The sequence below is a fragment of the Salvelinus fontinalis genome, chromosome 22 (genome assembly GCF_029448725.1).
Source record: "Salvelinus fontinalis isolate EN_2023a chromosome 22, ASM2944872v1, whole genome shotgun sequence".
NCBI lineage: Eukaryota > Metazoa > Chordata > Actinopteri > Salmoniformes > Salmonidae > Salvelinus > Salvelinus fontinalis.
Genome location: NC_074686.1, coordinates 37,384,458 through 37,401,387, shown reverse-complemented (window position 1 = coordinate 37,401,387; position 16,930 = coordinate 37,384,458). Strand labels below are relative to the sequence as shown.

The 16,930-nt window shown below is 54.7% G+C and overlaps 1 pseudogene; it reads right to left on the bottom strand.

The window, feature by feature from the left end:
• The window catches only part of LOC129820350 (alpha-tubulin N-acetyltransferase 1-like), a 43,785-nt pseudogene that overhangs the window by 8,141 nt on the left and 18,714 nt on the right, over window positions 1–16,930 (bottom strand).

Sequence of the window (16,930 nt, the reverse complement as noted above, 5' to 3'; positions counted from 1 at the left end):
TGGCGGCTGTGCAGGACCCTTGTATTCTGGGGTTGGACTTTCTTAGGAGCACAGGCTGCCAGTTAGACCTAAATAGGGGCACACAGCTTCCAGGGAGGGCCGGAAGTCACCATGGCCCCCCCTAATGTCACATTCACTCAACCCAACAAACCCTTTACTCCAACAGTCAAAGCAGCAGAGACTCATGGCTGCCCCCCCTCCCCCACAGCTGTGTGTGACTTTTCCCCAGCCCCCCTGTCACCTACTGCGGTGTGTTACATTCCCCCAGCTACCTCCATGACACAGCCCTCTGTGAGCCCAGGCCGCGCCCCCCCAGCCCAGCTACCCCAGATGGGAGAGGAGAGGACACTGTCTGCAGTGAGGGAGATATGGGGGAGGAACTGTGTTGGTCTTGACCCCGAGCAGCAGGAACGGTTGTGGCAGTTGCTGTTTGAATTCAGAGACAGCTTTGCGCTGAGTGAGGAAGAGGTGGGTCAGACTCATCTGGTGCAGCATGAGATGGACATAGGTGATGCTCGGCCCATCAAGATGCGTCCCCGCCGTATCCCGCTGGCACGCCAGGAGGCGGCAGACAAGGCTGTGTTGGAGATGCAGCGGGCAGACTTCATTGAGCCCTCAGACAGCCCCTGGGCGGCGCCAGTCGTCATGGTTCCGAAGAAGGGGGGCAAGCTGAGGTTCTGTGCGGACTACAGGCGGCTGAATGAGGTAACCAGGAAGGACTCATACCCCATACCACGTATCGATGAGTCGCTGGACCTGGTTCCTCCTGGTTCTCCTCACTAGACCTCCGCAGTGGCTACTGGCAGGTGCCCCTCTCCCCAGAGGCCAGAGCCAAAACTGCATTCTCCACTAACAGAGGACACTGGCAGTTCAAGGTCCTGTGCTTTGGCCTGTGCAACGCTCCAGCTACTTTTGAGCGTTTGATGGACAGGGTGCTGGATGGCATCCCCAGACAGCAGTGTCTGGTATACCTCGATGACATCCTGGCCCATGGCAGCTCCTTCCAGTCAGCCCTGGGGGCGCTACGGCGTGTGCTGGAGAGGGTGGCTGCCGCAGGTCTGAAGCTCCACCCTGAGAAGTGCCACTTCATGAGGAGAGAGGTGTCCTTCTTGGGCCACCGAGTGGGGAAGGAGGGGATCAGCACCATGGAGGACAAGGTAGGGGCTGTCAGAGACTGGCCCACCCCCACCGACCAGCGTCAGCTGAAGAGCTTCCTGGGCCTGGCCTCGTACTACAGGAGGTTTGTACGGGGCTTCTCAAGCGTTGCTGCTCCAATGAACCGCCTGCTGCCGAAGGACAAAGCTTTCACTTGGACAGTGGAGTGTGAGGAGGCGTTCAACACCCTCAAACGTGCACTGATCGAGGCCCCCGTGCTCGCCCCCCCTGACCTCATCTTGCCCTTTATCCTGGACACAGACGCGAGCAATGTGGGCATGGGTGGGGTGCTGGCCCAGGTGGGGCCAGCGGGGGAGAGAGTGGTGGCGTACTTCAGCAAAACATTTGACAAACATGAGCGCCGCTACTGTGTCACCCGGCGGGAGCTCTTGGCTGTTGTGGCTTCCGTCAAACACTTCAAGTACTACCTGGGTGGTCTGCCCTTTACTGTAAGGACTGACCACTCTGCTCTCCAGTGGCTCATGTCTTTCAGAGAGCCAGAGGGGCAGGTGGCACGCTGGTTGGAGGAGCTTCAGCCGTATGACTTCACAGTGGTGCACAGGGCAGGGGCACGCCACTCCAACGCCATGTCCCGTGGGCCCTGTACTGCAGACGGCTGCCGCCACTGCGAACGGAGAGAGGGACGGGAGAGAGAGCTGTGTGCAGAGGGGGTCTGTGCCACAGTGTGTCGGGCGAGCGGGCCTGTCTGCTGTGAGCTGCAGACTGTCGACATGGCTGAATGGCGGCAGCAGCAGGGACGGGACACAGACCTACAGCCAGTGCTACAGTGGGTAGAGGCGCAGGTGAGGCCACCATGGGAAGAGGTGACAGCGCTCTCACTCGCGACCAAAGGGTTGTGGTCAAAGTTTGAGAGACTGCGGCTGGCTGATGGCGTGCTACAGCGGGCATGGAAGGAGTCAGCTACGGGAGAGGAGAGGTGGCAGGTGGTGGTCCCAAAAGCATTGCGGGAGGCTGTGCTCCAGAGTACTCATGGCGGGGTGGGGACTGGACACTTTGGGGTCACAAAAACACTGCGCCGTCTCCGTCAGGGCTTCTACTGGGGGCAGCACAAGAGGGATGTGGAGGACTTTTGTCGCCGCTGTGACAACTGCACAGCGAGAAAGGGCCCCCCAGGCCGCTCTCATGCTGAGCTCCAACAGTTCCCAGTGGGGGCTCCCATGGAGAGGGTGGGAGTGGATGTAGTTGGGCCGTTCCCCACCACAGACAGTGGAAACCGCTGGGTGCTCACGGCCATGGACTATTTCACAAAATGGCCCGAGGCCTATGCTCTGCCTGACCAGGAGGCAGAGACCATCGTCGACGCCCTGACAGCGGGGATGTTCAGCAGGTTTGGAGCTGCAGAGTCCATCCACAGCGACCAGGGCAGAAACTTTGAGTCCCGTGTGTTCGCCACCATGTGTGAGAGGCTGGGTATGCACAAGACCCGCACTACTCCTCTCCATCCTCAAAGTGATGGCCTTGTAGAGCGCTTCAATAAAACGCTTGGACAGCAGCTGGCCATCGTCTCTTCCAAACACCAGCGTGACTGGGACAAGCACCTGCCTATGGTCCTCATGGCATGCCGCTCCGCTGTCCAAGACTCCACCTCCTGCACGCCTGCCCTCCTCATGCTGGGGAGAGAGATCCGCACCCCTGCGGAGATGGCGTTTGGTCGGCCCCTGGATAGCCCTCATGTTCCCCCGGGGCCGGAGTATGCCCGGAGACTCCAGGACCGCCTGGAGACAGCCCACACCTTCGCCAGAGAGCAGCTGGTGAATGCAGGTGTGAGGCAGAAGAGGAACTATGACGTGCACACCCGGGGAAGGCACTTTGTGGCTGGGGAGCTGGTCTGGGTCTACAGCCCGCTAAGGAAAAAAGGCAGATGCCCCAAGTTGGACAGTCACTTGGTGGGACCCTGCAGTGCCCTGGAGAGGGTAGGGGAGGTTGTTTACCGGGTGCAGCTTCCTCCCAGGGGGAGAAAGGTGGCACTGCACCGGGACAGGTTAGCCCCATACAGAGGGGCCTCTTCTCCCCAAACCCCAGGAACCCCCACAATTCCCCTCTCTGGCAATGCCATTCTCCAGGCACCCACTCCCAGGTGCCGCAGACAAGGCTCCAGACAGCCCACTCCCCCTGTCTCCCCCCCTGTGTCACCGCGTGGTTCCCCAGAGCCACGGACTGTATTACCCGTTCCCGCTTCCTTGTCCCCCATATCCCTGCCTTCATCCCCTGGTTCCCAGAGGGGCACTCTGCGACCATCACGGCCACGCAGGCAAAGGAGACCTCCGGGTCGCTTCAGAGACTTTGTTTGTTCCCTCGGGGACGAGGGACTTTGTGGTGGGGGGGCTGTGTAGCGACCCGCACAGACAGCTGTGTGTTATGTGTTAGGCTAGTAGGTGGTAGTGTTCGCGGGGTCCGACATGTCAGTCAACCTGCTATCTGCCAATCACGGGAATGCCTGGAATGTTCTGATGCCGGGCATCCTGGTGGTTGGCGGAGTGGCGTGGAGGGGGGTTGGGCAGGGGGATGGAGCATTGGAAGTTAAGACCAGGTTTTGCCTTTGTTCTCTCTCTTACGTCTGGGCTTCACAAGAGAAGGTCACGATTGGCTTGTGGGTTATCTTTCATTTATTTGGCGTGGGCTACGGCCAAACAGTAGCCTGTGTAAAGTTGGTTTAATAAACCGTCCATTCGTAAACTCAATCTCTGTCTGGACAGTTGTTCTTTTATGATCTAGTCAGGTCATTACAATACAAACAATAACTGAAAGCAAAAAAACATTGTGATATACAGTGAAGGCAACGCCAACAGAAAGACCCGAAGACTAATGTGAGAGTTGTACAAGTAGGGCAGGGGTTCCCAAAGTTTTTCCTAAGATTACAGATGTTCTCAAGGGGACCCCACACGGGGTCCCAACCCCAAGTTTGAGAACCACTGAAGTAGGGGATTATGAAAAAGCTTTCTCTGGCTCATTATAAAATTCTAAGCATTGTTTCTTTTTTGACGCATCATGTTGTTATGACAAAGTGAAAAGTTTTTTTGTTTTTTTTACATTATTGCGAACTTCATGTTAATAAACATGAATGAATATGCCTCCAAAAGTCATCCAAATATTATTTTAGTGGCCTCATACACTTAATGAGAGTACCTATGAAAGAACATTGTAGTTAAAAGGTAAAACTATTGGTCAAAATAAGCTCTAAAACGGGGTTACCAAGGGAACAGAAAGCAATCTCACTTGTTTTACTGCTTTCCTCTAGGAAACGTCAGGTAAAATAAAATTCCCTCAACGGGACGACCGGCACACTAGGAAAGTTTGAACAAGTTCTAACCCACATAGAGAGCCATGTTTGTTATGTTTTGTTCTTCTCCGTTTCGTAAGTAGATTAATCATTGATGTAACACTAAACTCCCTGGCCTTGACCGACGGGTGACAGCTAGGTTACCTCCTGACTGTCCACACCCTGCTCCCTAAGTGTACACTTAAACACTTCCCGTATCGCATCCAAAAGCCTTGGATTGGTGTAAACATTGGGCGTGGGGAACTTCCCACCTTTGAGGGAGTTTGATTAAGTGCACCAGTCTATGACCTGTGACTTGAACGGGCAACAAGCGGTGAGGGAGGAGCGCCCTTTCTCCAATCGAACAGTAATCTGCGCTGCTCGGTCATGTTGTCAACAAGGTAACATGGTGCATCATCCAGAAACAGACAAAAGCTATTTTCCATAAAATATACGTTAGATTTTTTTTTAAATCAAAAGCGATACTTTTTTTGCATGTGAAAACACAGAATCTTACTCATTACTACACGTGCCTCACCTACGTCACTTCGCTTTGAGACGACTTCGCCCATCTGCCAAAACGAGGCACACTCACTGGACCGTACCCACACACTCACAAATACTACACTGACAGTGCAACACACACACACACACACACACACACACACACACACACACACACACACATTCTCTCTCTCTCTCTTTACATATGCTGCTGCTACTCTACTATTTATCCTGATGGCCTAGTCACCTTTACCTCAAACCTACATGTACATGTTACCTCAACTACCTCGTACCCCGACACACTGACTCTGTACCTCAACTACCTCGTACCCCGGCACACTGACTCTGTACCTCAACTACCTCGTACCCCGACACACTGACTCTGTACCTCAACTACCTCGTACCCCGGCACACTGACTCTGTACCTCAACTACCTCGTACCCCGGCACACTGACTCTGTACCTCAACTACCTCGTACCCCGACACACTGACTCTGTACCTCAACTACCTCGTACCCCGGCACACTGACTCTGTACCTCAACTACCCCGTACCCCGACACACTGACTCTGTACCTCAACTACCTCGTACCACGGCACACTGACTCTGTACCTCAACTACCTCGTACCCCGGCACACTGACTCTGTACCTCAACTACCTCGTACCCCGGCACACTGACTCTGTACCTCAACTACCTCGTACCCCGGCACACTGACTCTGTACCTCAACTACCTCGTACCCCGGCACACTGACTCTGTACCTCAACTACCTCGTACCCCGGCACACTGACTCTATACCTCAACTACCTCGTACCCCGGCACACTGACTCTGTACCTCAACTACCTCGTACCCCGGCACACTGACTCTGTACCTCAACTACCTCGTACCCCGGCACACTGACTCTGTACCTCAACTACCTCGTACCCCGGCACACTGACTCTGTACCTCAACTACCTCGTACCCCGGCACACTGACTCTGTACCTCAACTACCTCGTACCCCGGCACACTGACTCTGTACCTCAACTACCTCGTACCCCGGCACACTGACTCTGTACCTCAACTACCTCGTACCCCGGCACACTGACTCTGTAACCCTACTCCTCGTATATAGACTCATTATTATGTTACTATTTACAAAATGTTTGGTCCTTTATAAATCTGCATTGTTGGGAAAGGACACATAAGTTGACATTCCACGATAAAGTCTGCACTTTCGGCAGATGTGACCAATACATTTGATTTGACCGGCTCACCTCCGAGAGGCAGCCCCGGCTCCTAAACCAACACAATGAACACTAACCTTGTTCACCTCCGAGAGGCAGCCCCGGCTCCTAAACCAATACAATGAACACTAACCTGGTTCACCTCCGAGAGGCAGCCCCGGCTCCTAAACCAACACAATGAACACTAACCTGGTTCACCTCCGAGAGGCAGCCCCGGCTCCTAAACCAACACAATGAACACTAACCTGGTTCACCTCCGAGAGGCAGCCCCGGCTCCAAAACCAACACAATGAACACTAACCTGGTTCACCTCCGAGAGGCAGCCCCGGCTCCTAAACCAACACAATGAACACTAACCTGGTTCACCTCCGAGAGGCAGCCCCGGCTCCTAAACCAATACAATGAACACTAACCTGGTTCACCTCCGAGAGGCAGCCCCGGCTCCTAAACCAATACAATGAACACTAACCTGGTTCACCTCCGAGAGGCAGCCCCGGCTCCTAAACCAACACAATGAACACTAACCTGGTTCACCTCCGGGAGGCAGCCCCGGTTCCTAAACCAATACAATGAACACTAACCTGGTTCACCTCCGAGAGGCAGCCCCGGCTCCTAAACCAATACAATGAACACTAACCGGGTTCACCTCCGATAGGCAGCCCTGGTTCCTAAACCAATACAATGAACACTAACCTGGTTCACCTCCGAGAGGCAGCCCCGGCTCCTAAACCAACACAATGAACACTAACCTGGTTTACCTCCGAGAGGCAGCCCCGGCTCCTAAACCAACACAATGAACACTAACCTGGTTCACCTCCGAGAGGCAGCCCCGGCTCCTAAACCAACACAATGAACACTAACCTGGTTCACCTCCGAGAGGCAGCCCCGGCTCCAAAACCTAAACCAACACAATGAACACTAACCTGGTTCACCTCCGAGAGGCAGCCCCGGTTCCTAAACCAACACAATGAACACTAACCTGGTTCACCTCCGAGAGGCAGCCCCGGCTCCTAAACCAATACAATGAACACTAACCTGGTTCACCTCCGAGAGGCAGCCCCAGCTCCTAAACCAACACAATGAACACTAACCTTGTTCACCTCCGAGAGGCAGCCCCGGCTCCTAAACCAATACAATGAACACTAACCTTGTTCACCTCCGAGAGGCAGCCCCGGCTCCTAAACCAATACAATGAACACTAACCTGGTTCACCTCCGAGAGGCAGCCCTGGTTTCTAAACCAATACAATGAACACTAACCTGGTTCACCTCCGAGAGGCAGCCCCGGCTCCAAAACCAATACAATGAACACTAACCTGGTTCACCTCCGAGAGGCAGCCCCGGCTCCTAAACCAATACAATGAACACTAACCTGGTTCACCTCCGGGAGGCAGCCCCGGTTCCAAAACCAATACAATGAACACTAACCTGGTTCACCTCCGGGAGGCAGCCCCGGCTCCTAAACCAATACAATGAACACTAACCTGGTTCACCTCCGAGAGGCAGCCCCGGTTCCAAAACAATGAACACTAACCTGGTTCACCTCCGAGAGGCAGCCCCGGTTCCAAAACAATGAACACTAACCTGGTTCACCTCCGAGAGGCAGCCCCGGCTCCTAAACCAACACAATGAACACTAACCTGGTTCACCTCCGAGAGGCAGCCCCGGCTCCTAAACCAACACAATGAACACTAACCTGGTTCACCTCCGAGAGGCAGCCCCGGCTCCTAAACCAACACAATGAACACTAACCTGGTTCACCTCCGAGAGGCAGCCCCGGCTCCAAAACCAATACAATGAACACTAACCTGGTTCAAATCCGAGAGGCAGCCCCGGCTCCAAAACCAATACAATGAACTCTAACCTGGTTCACCTAGGGCAGGCCTGGGGGCGTTCATTCCCTCACCGTTAAATCCATGACGGGAAGTGTACACTTAAGAGAGCAGGGTGGAGAACTGGGATGCAACCATGAGCTATCTAACAGGCTAGAAACCACTGCCTTCATTTAAAGAAGGAAACAGTGGTGTCAACAGGGGGGGGGGGGGGGGAGACAGAGAGAGAGGGAGAGGGAGAGGGAGAGAGCAGGAGCGAAGGACGCTTGGAATCAGAGAGAAAGCACTTTACCCAGGAGCTGTGTACACTCCCAAATGGCACCCTATTCCCTATAGCGCACTACTTTTGACCAGGGCCCTATGGACCCTGGTCAAAGTAGTCCACTTCAAAGTGAATAATGTGGCATTTGGTGCCCTGAGGCTGCCTCTTTGTACGAACAATACTCTTAAATGAGAAGAATGCTGTGTCCCCAGGGCCAAGCCTTCCTAACATGGCAGAGATACAGACAGACCCTCAGAATGCTGTGTCCCCAGGGCTTTCTTAACCTGGCAGAGATACAGACAGGCCCTCAGAATGATGTGTCCCCCGGGCCAAGCCTTCCAAACCTGGCAGAGATACAGACAGGTCCTCAGAATGCTGTGTCCCCAGGGCCAAGCCTTCCAAACCTGGTAGAAATACAGACAGGCCCTCAGAATGCTGTGCCCCTCGGGCCAAGCTTTCCAAACCTGGCAGAGATACAGACAGGCCCTGAGAATGATGTGTCCCCAGGGCCAAGCCTTCTAAACCTGGCAGAGATACAGACAGGCCCTCAGAATGCTGTGTCCCCAGGGCCAAGCCTTCCAAACCTGGCAGAGATACAGACAGGCCCTCAGAGCCAAGCTTTCTTAACCTGGCAGAGATACAGACAGGCCCTCAGAGCCAAGCTTTCTTAACCTGGCAGAGATACAGACAGACCCTCAGATTTACTGCTGTGTCCCCCGGGCCAAGCCTTCCACACCTGGCAGAGATACAGACAGGCCCTCAGATTTAATGCTGTGCTGTACACTCTCCCACAAAACTGGATTAGTTTAGATAGTTTGCATGGAGGGAAGTTGTATTAGTACCTAGGGTAAAAAAATAAATAAATGCTGACAACCTCCAAAATGACTTAGTCCCTCCTGATTCTGGGAGTCAGGGATCCCTCCTGTAAAATCTGGGCATTTAGTTTTGACAGTTTTTCAGGAATACCATACCTGGTGCGTTTTACCCTGTAGTTGAGGCTGTCGATGAGTGGGAGGTTGGGGGCCGGGCCCCTGTAGCCCCCGAGGTTGGGGCACTGGCGGGCCCTGCTTGGGGAGCACGGGGAGGATACCGACAACGGAGGAGAGAAGGGAGGAGCCACGGGGCAACACAAAGGCCAGGGGAGAGCCCACTGCTCCTCTCGCACAGCTGGAGGGGGGAGGACAATACCATGAGGGAGAGGAGAGGGGGGAGACAATACCACGAGGGAGAGGAGAGGGGGGAGACAATACCATGAGGGAGAGGAGAGACAATACCATGAGGGAGAGGAGAGAGACAATACCATGAGGGAGAGGAGAGGGGGGAGACAATACCATGAGGGAGAGGAGAGAGGGGAGACAATACCATGAGGGAGAGGAGAGAGACAATACCATGAGGGAGAGGAGAGGGGGGAGACAATACCATGAGGGAGAGGAGAGGGGGGAGACAATACCATGAGGGAGAGGGGAGACAATACCATGAGGGAGAGGAGAGGTGGGAGACAATACCATGAGGGAGAGGAGAGGGGGGAGACAATACCATGAGATAGAGGAGAGGGGGGGAGACAACACCATGAAGGAGAGGAGAGGGGGGAGACAATACCATGAGGGAGAGAGGAGACAATACCATGAGGGAGAGGAGAGGGGGGAGACAATACCATGAGGGAGAGGAGAGGGGGGAGACAATACCATGAGGGAGAGGAGAGGGGGGGACAACACCATGAGGGAGAGGAGAGGGGGGAGACAATAACATGAGGGAGAGGAGAGGGGGGAGACAATACCATGAGATAGAGGAGAGGGGGGAGACAATACCATGAGATAGAGGAGAGGGGGGGAGACAACACCATGAGGGAGAGGAGAGGGGGGAGACAACACCATGAAGGAGAGGAGAGGGGGGAGACAATACCATGAGGGAGAGAGGAGACAATACCATGAGGGAGAGGGGAGAGACAATACCATGAGGGAGAGGGGAGACAATACCATGAGGGAGAGAGGAGACAATACCATGAGGGAGAGGAGAGGGGGGAGACAATACCATGAGGGAGAGGAGAGGGGGGAGACAATACCATGAGGGAGAGGGGAGACAATACCATGAGGGAGAGGAGAGACAATACCATGAGGGAGAGGAGAGGGGGGAGACAATACCATGAGGGAGAGGAGAGGGGGGAGACAATACCATGAGGGAGAGGAGAGGGGGGAGACAATACCATGAGGGAGAGGGGAGAGACAATACCATGAGGGAGAGGGGAGACAATACCATGAGGGAGATGGGAGACAATACCATGAGGGAGAGGGGAGACAATACCATGAGGGAGAGAGGAGACAATACCATGAGGGAGAGGAGAGGGGGGAGACAATACCATGAGGGAGAGGAGAGGGGGGAGACAATACCATGAGGGAGAGGAGAGGGGGGAGACAATACCATGAGGGAGAGGAGAGGGGGGGGACAATACCATGAGGGAGAGGAGAGAGACAATACCATGAGGGAGAGGAGAGGGGGGAGACAATACCATGAGGGAGAGAAGAGGGGGGAGACAATACCATGAGGGAGAGGCGACAATACCATGAGGGAGAGGAGAGGGGGGAGACAATACCATATGATAGAGGAGAGGGGGGAGACAATACCATGAGGGAGAGGAGAGGGGGGAGACAATACCATATGATAGAGGAGAGGGGGGAGACAATACCATGAGGGAGAGGAGACAATACCATGAGGGAGAGGAGACAATACCATGAGGGAGAGGAGAGGGGGGAGACAATACCATATGATAGAGGAGAGGGGGGAGACAATACCATGAGGGAGAGGAGAGGGGGGAGACAATACCATATGATAGAGGAGAGGGGGGAGACAATACCATGAGGGAGAGGAGAGGGGGGAGACAATACCATGAGGGAGAGAAGAGGGGGGAGACAATACCATGAGGGAGAGGAGAGGGGGGAGACAATACCATGAGGGAGAGAAGAGGGGGGAGACAATACCATGAGGGAGAGGAGAGGGGGGAGACAATACCATGAGGGAGAGGGGAGAGACAATACCATGAGGGAGAGGGGAGACAATACCATGAGGGAGAGAGGAGACAATACCATGAGGGAGAGGTGAGACAATACCATGAGGGAGAGGGGAGACAATACCATGAGGGAGAGAGGAGACAATACCATGAGGGAGAGAGGAGACAATACCATGAGGGAGAGTAGAGGGGGGAGACAATACCATGAGGGAGAGGAGAGGGGGGAGACAATACCATGAGGGAGAGGGGAGACAATACCATGAGGGAGAGGAGAGGGGGGAGACAATACCATGAGGGAGAGGGGAGACAATACCATGAGGGAGAGAGGAGACAATACCATGAGGGAGAGAGGAGACAATACCATGAGGGAGAGGAGAGGGGGGAGACAATACCATGAGGGAGAGAAGAGGGGGGAGACAATACCATGAGGGAGAGGAGAGGGGGGAGACAATACCATTGAGGGAGAGGGGAGAGATAATACCATGAGGGAGAGAGGATACAATACCATGAGGGAGAGGAGAGGGGGGGACAACACCATGAGGGAGAGGAGAGGGGGGAGACAATACCATGAGGGAGAGGGGAGAGACAATACCATGAGGGAGAGGGGAGACAATACCATGAGGGAGAGAGGAGACAATACCATGAGGGAGAGGGGAGACAATACCATGAGGGAGAGGGGAGACAATACCATGAGGGAGAGAGGAGACAATACCATGAGGGAGAGAGGAGACAATACCATGAGGGAGAGAGGAGGACAATACCATGAGGGAGATTAGAGGGGGGAGACAATACCATGAGGGAGAGGGGAGACAATACCATGAGGGAGAGGAGAGACAATACCACGATGGAGAGGAGAGGGGGGAGACAATACCATGAGGGAGAGGGGAGACAATACCATGAGGGAGAGAGGAGACAATACCATGAGGGAGAGAGGAGACAATACCATGAGGGAGAGGAGGGGGGGAGACAATACCATGAGGGAGAGGGGAGACAATACCATGAGGGAGAGGAGAGGGGGGAGACAATACCATGAGGGAGAGAGGAGACAATACCATGAGGGAGAGGAGAGGGGGGAGACAATACCATGAGGGAGAGAGGAGACAATACCATGAGGGAGAGGAGAGGGGGGAGACAATACCATGAGGGAGAGGGGAGACAATACCATGAGGGAGAGGAGAGGGGGGAGACAATACCATGAGGGAGAGAGGAGACAATACCATGAGGGAGAGGAGAGGGGGGAGACAATACCATGAGGGAGAGAGGAGACAATACCATGAGGGAGAGGGGAGACAATACCATGAGGGAGAGGGGAGACAATACCATGAGGGAGAGAGGAGACAATACCATGAGGGAGAGAGGAGACAATACCATGAGGGAGAGGAGAGGGGGGAGACAATACCATGAGGGAGAGGGGAGAGACAATACCATGAGGGAGAGAAGAGGGGAGACAATACCATGAGGGAGAGGAGAGGGGGGAGACAATACCATGAGGGAGAGAGGAGACAATACCATGAGGGAGAGGAGAGGGGGGAGACAATACCATGAGGGAGAGGGGAGACAATACCATGAGGGAGAGGGGAGACAATACCATGAGGGAGAGAGGAGACAATACCATGAGGGAGAGGAGAGGGGAGAGACAATACCATGAGGGAGAGAGGAGACAATACCATGAGGGAGAGGGGAGGGGGGAGACAATACCATGAGGGAGAGGAGAGGGGGGAGACAATAACATATGATAGAGGAGAGGGGGGAGACAATACCATGAGGGAGAGGAGAGGGGGGAGACAATACCATGAGGGAGAGAAGAGGGGGGAGACAATACCATGAGGGAGAGGAGAGGGGGGAGACAATACCATGAGGGAGAGAAGAGGGGGGAGACAATACCATGAGGGAGAGGAGAGACAATACCATGAGGGAGAGGGGAGACAATACCATGAGGGAGAGGGGAGACAATACCATGAGGGAGAGAGGAGACAATACCATGAGGGAGAGGGGAGACAATACCATGAGGGAGAGGAGAGACAATACCATGAGGGAGAGGGGAGACAATACCATGAGGGAGAGAGGAGACAATACCATGAGGGAGAGGAGAGGGGAGAGACAATACCATGAGGGAGAGGAGAGGGGAGAGACAATACCATGAGGGAGAGGAGAGGGGGGAGACAATACCATGAGGGAGAGGAGAGGGGGGAGACAATGCCATGAGGGAGAGGAGAGGGGGGAGACAAGTCCTATGTTTCATTTGACTAGACTGGACACAGAAGTCCTATGTTACATTTGACTAGACTGGACACAGAAGTCCTATGTTACATTTGACTAGACTGGACACAGAGGTCCTATGTTACATTTGACTAGACTGGACACAGAAGTCCTATGTTACATTTGACTAGACTGGACACAGAAGTCCTATGTTAGATTTTTCAACGTCCTACTGTTCACCAAGCTGCTCCTGAATGCTTATCCTAGTGAATGGCTCAGTGTCTTTCAGACTAAACTGACCTCCAGTAACGAGGCAGAATAGATAGATAGGCCTGTCATAGAGAGGCGCCACACAAACGCAGCCGAATGACTACTGTCCTACAGGACTCTGTTCACAATGACGTGGGGAAATATCCCTACAATGAACAATGTTTAGTCCCAGGGACAATATGATGTATCCTCATCGAGCTGTCATACAATGTCTTGACTGGGCTTTCTAGTACAACTAAATTATGTAAATCTGACGTATTCCAGCTGTACTGGGCTGGTTTCCCGGGACAGATTAAGCCTAGTCCTGGGCTAAGAATCTCCATTAAATGTGTTTAATCCAGGACTAGCCTTAATCTGGGTCCGGGAAACTGGCCCATTAGGAGTTATCCTCCACGTGTTCTGTCCAAGTTGAAATGGTGGCTCACCCCCTCTCTGTTACGGTGGCTCACCCCCTCTCTGTTACGGTGGCTCACCCCCTCTCTGTTACGGTGGCTCACCCCCTCTCTGTTACGGTGGCTCACCCCCTCTCTGTTACGGTGGCTCACCCCCTCTCTGTTACGGTGGCTCACCCCCTCTCTGTTACGGTGGCTCACCCCCTCTCTGTTACGGTGGCTCACCCCCTCTCTGTTACGGTGGCTCACCCCCTCTCTGTTACGGTGGCTCACCCCCTCTCTGTTACGATGGCTCACCCCCTCGCTGTTACGGTGGCTCACCCCCTCTCTATGGTAGTGAGTAGGGCTTGATCTCTCCGTCCAGCTTTTTGGGGGGAACCTTTCTCAACTGGGCCGCTGTGGAAGAGGATACAGTCAGCACGGGGGGAAAACATTATGGCAGGCCTATGTTAACCTTATGTTATCCCTATGTTAACCCTATGGCAGGCCTATGTTAACCCCATGGCAACCCTATGGCAGGCCTATGGCAACCCTATGTTAACCCTATGTTAACCCTATGGCAGGCCTATGTTAACCCCATGGCAACCCTATGGCAGGCCTATAGCAACCCTATGACAGGCCTATAGCAACCCTATGGCAAGCCAATGGCAGACCTATGGCAACCCAATGGCAGGCCTATGGCAACCCAATGGCAGGCCTATGGCAACCCTATGGCGAGCCAATGGCAGGCCTACGGCAACCCTATGGCAACCCTATGGCAGCCCTATGGCAACCCTATGGCAGGCCTATGGCAACCCTATGGCAGCCCTATGGCAACCCTATGGCAGGCCTATGGCAACCCTATGGCAACCCTATGGCAACCCTATGGCAGGCCTATGGCAACCCTACGGCAGGCCTATGGCAACCCTGTGGCAGCCCTACGACAGGCCTATGGCAACCCAATGGCAGGCCTATGGCAACACTATGGCAGGCCTATGGCAGGCCTATGGCAACCCTATGGCAACCCTATGGCAACCCTATGGCAGCCCTATGGCAGCCCTATGGCAGGCCTATGGCAACCCTATGGCAGCCCTATGGCAGCCCTATGGCAACCCTATGGCAACCCTATGGCAACCCTATGGCAACCCTATGGCAACCCTATGGCAGCCCTATGGCTACCCTATGGCAGCCCTATGGCAACCCTATGGCAGGCCTATGGCAGGCCTATGGCAGGCCTATGGCAACCCTATGGCAGGCCTATGGCAACCCTATGGCAGGCCTATGGCAGGCCTATGGCAACCCAATGGCAACCCTATGGCAACCCTATGGCAGGCCTATGGCAACCCTATGGCAGGCCTATGGCAGGCCTATGGCAACCCAATGGCAGGCCTATGGCAACCCAATGGCAACCCTATGGCAGGCCTATGGCAACCCTATGGCAACCCTATGGCAACCCTATGGCAGGCCAATGGCAACCCAATGGCAGGCCAATGGCAGGCCTATGGCAACCCTATGGCAACCCTATGACAACCCTATGGCAACCCTATGGCAACCCTATGGCAGGCCAATGGCAACCCAATGGCAGCCCAATGGCAGGCGTATGGCAACCCTATGGCACCCCTATGGCACCCCTATGGCAACCCTATGGCAGGCCTATGGCAACCCTATGGCAGCCCTATGGCAGCCCTATGGCAGCCCTATGGCAGCTCTATGGCAGCCCTATGGCAGGCCTATGGCAGGCCTATGGCAACCCTATGGCAGGCCTATGGCAACCCTGTGGCAGCCCTACGACAGGCCTATGGCAACCCAATGGCAGGCCTATGGCAGGCCTATGGCAACCCTATGGCAGGCCTATGGCAACCCAATGGCAGCCCAATGGCAGGCCTATGGCAGCCCAATGGCAGGCCTATGGCAACCCAATGGCAACTCTATGGCAACCCAATGGCAACCCTATGGCAGGCCTATGGCAACCCTATGGCAACCCTATGGCAGGCCAATGGCAACCCAATGGCAGGCCAATGGCAGGCCTATGGCAACCCTATGGCAACCCTATGACAACCCTATGACAACCCTATGGCAACCCTATGGCAACCCTATGGCAGGCCAATGGCAACCCAATGGCAGCCCAATGGCAGGCGTATGGCAACCCTATGGCAACCCTATGGCAGGCCTATGGCAACCCTATGGCAGGCCTATGGCAGCCCTATGGCAGGCCTATGGCAACCCTGTGGCAACCCTGTGGCAGCCCTACGACAGGCCTATGGCAACCCAATGGCAGGTTTATGGCAGGCCTATGGCAACCCTATGGCAGGCCTATGGGAACCCAATGGCAGCCCAATGGCAGGCGTATGGCAACCCTATGGCAACCCTATGGCAGCCCTATGGCAACCCTATGGCAGGCCTATGGCAACCCTATGGCAGGCCTATGGCAACCCTGTGGCAGCCCTACGACAGGCCTATGGCAACCCAATGGCAGGTTTATGGCAGGCCTATGGCAACCCTATGGCAGGCCTATGGGAACCCAATGGCAGCCCAATGGCAGGCCTATAGCAACCCAATGGCAACCCTATGGCAACCCAATGGCAACCCTATGGCAACCCTATGGCAGGCCTATGGCAGGCCTATGGCAACCCTATGGCAACCCTGTGGGAGCCCTACGACAGGCCTATGGCAACCCAATGGCAGGCCTATGGCAACCCTATGGCAGGCCTATGGCAACCCTATGGCAACCCTATGGCAGGCCTATGGCAACCCTATGGCAACCCTATGGCAGGCCTATGGCAACCCTATGGCAGCCCAATGGCAGGCCTATGGCAACCCAATGGCAGGCCT